Source organism: Austrofundulus limnaeus, unplaced genomic scaffold (genome assembly GCF_001266775.1).
Source record: "Austrofundulus limnaeus strain Quisiro unplaced genomic scaffold, Austrofundulus_limnaeus-1.0 Scaffold398, whole genome shotgun sequence".
NCBI lineage: Eukaryota > Metazoa > Chordata > Actinopteri > Cyprinodontiformes > Rivulidae > Austrofundulus > Austrofundulus limnaeus.
The window spans coordinates 112,857-114,610 of NW_013952800.1; the positions used below are offsets into that span (position 1 = coordinate 112,857).

Sequence of the window (1,754 nt, forward strand, 5' to 3'; positions counted from 1 at the left end):
CAGGACAGAAACTACCAGCCGATAGGATAGAAACTACCAGCAGACACGAGGATATAAACTACCAGCAGACAGGATAGAAACTACCAGCAGACAGGACAGAAACTACCAGCCGATAGGATAGAAACTACCAGCAGACACGAGGATATAAACTACCAGCAGACAGGATATAAACTACCAGCAGACAGGATATAAACTACCAGCTGATAGGATAGAAACTACCAGAAGACACGAGGATATAAACCAACAGCAGACAGGATAGAAACTACCAGTAGACAGGTTAGAAACTACCAGCAGACAGGATAGAAACTACCAGCAGACAGGAGGATGTAAACTACCAGCAGACTGGAGTACACAAACTACCAGCTGACAGGATATAAACTACCAGCAGACAGAATATAAACTACCAGCAGACTGGAGGACACAAACCACCAGCTGACAGGATATAAATTACCAGCTGTGATGATTCTGCTCTGTCCCTGGCCTGCTCTGCTTAATTGGTTCCAAGGCTCTCCACTTCCCACAGCTGTTTCCACTCTCCTGATGAGGCTCACTGGCTTTAAAAGGCTCATTCTGAGACTTGGTCTTCGCTGGAGCATCACGCCTTCTGGGTACCTCTCCTGGCCACCTTGCTGTAACTTCCAAGTGTGGTTTTTGGAACATTGTTGTTTTTACTCCCCTTGTTCTCAGACCTTACCCAACCTCCTTGCCAGTGTCAGCCTCCTGGAATCAGCTTACAAGTTGGACTCACCTGTGGAACTCACTGTTGGAGTTTTTGGACTGCCTCTTCTGCTTTTTGATTCTTGGAACCTCAGGACTCTATTGCCACGTGCCTCCTCCCAAGTTGTCTGCCTCCAGAGTTACTGTAAGCTACCACAACAAAACCCTTTAACCTCAAGATCTTTTTGTCTAATAACTCCTGCTGAGATTCATCCTGCCTCTCTTTGTGTTTTCAGTTCTTGCTGAACCTAGCCTCCCCGGATCTTGTCCCCTTGGTTGCACATTCTAGTTTTTTTGTTGTTCACCACATTGTAAATAAATCACTTGAATTTTACTCTGGCTCTGGTCTTGGTTCTGGTCCTGCTCATCTTGAGACTATTGTCAATTCGTGACACCAGCAAACAGGATATAAACTACCAGCAGACAGTATATAAACTACTAGCAGACAGGATATAAACTACCAGCAGACAGGATATAAACTACCAGCAGGCAGAATATAAACTACCAGCAGACAGGAGGATGTAAACTACCAGCAGACAGGAGGATGTAAACTACCAGCAGACAGGAGGATGTAAACTACCAGCAGACAAGAGGATGTAAACTACCAGCAGACAGGAGGATGTAAACTACCAGCAGACTGGAGGACACAAACTACCAGCAGACAGGATATAAACTACCAGCAGCCAGGATATGAACTACCAGCGAACAGGATATAAACTACCAGCAGGCAGAATATAAACTACCAGCAGACAGGAGGATGTAAACTACCAGCAGACAGGAGGATGTAAACTACCAGCAGACAGGAGGATGTAAACTACCAGCAGACTGGAGGACACAAACTACCAGCAGACAGGATATAAACTACCAGCAGACAGGATATGAACTACCAGCAGACAGGATATAAACTACCAGCAGGCAGAATATAAACTACCAGCAGACTGGAGGACACAAACTACCAGCAGACAGGATATGAACTACCAGCAGACAGGATATAAACTACCAGCAGACAGGATATGAACTACCAGCAGACAGGATAT

General features: G+C 45.4%; 1 long non-coding RNA gene across 1 annotated transcript; it reads left to right on the plus strand.

Annotated features, from left to right (window-relative positions):
- Positions 1-9: 9 nt before the first annotated feature.
- LOC106528707 (uncharacterized) lies at positions 10-1,051 on the plus strand. Its single transcript, XR_001311529.1, has 2 exons — positions 10-608; positions 688-1,051. It is a non-coding gene; the product is annotated as an uncharacterized LOC106528707 (long non-coding RNA).
- The last annotated feature ends 703 nt before the right edge of the window (positions 1,052-1,754 follow it).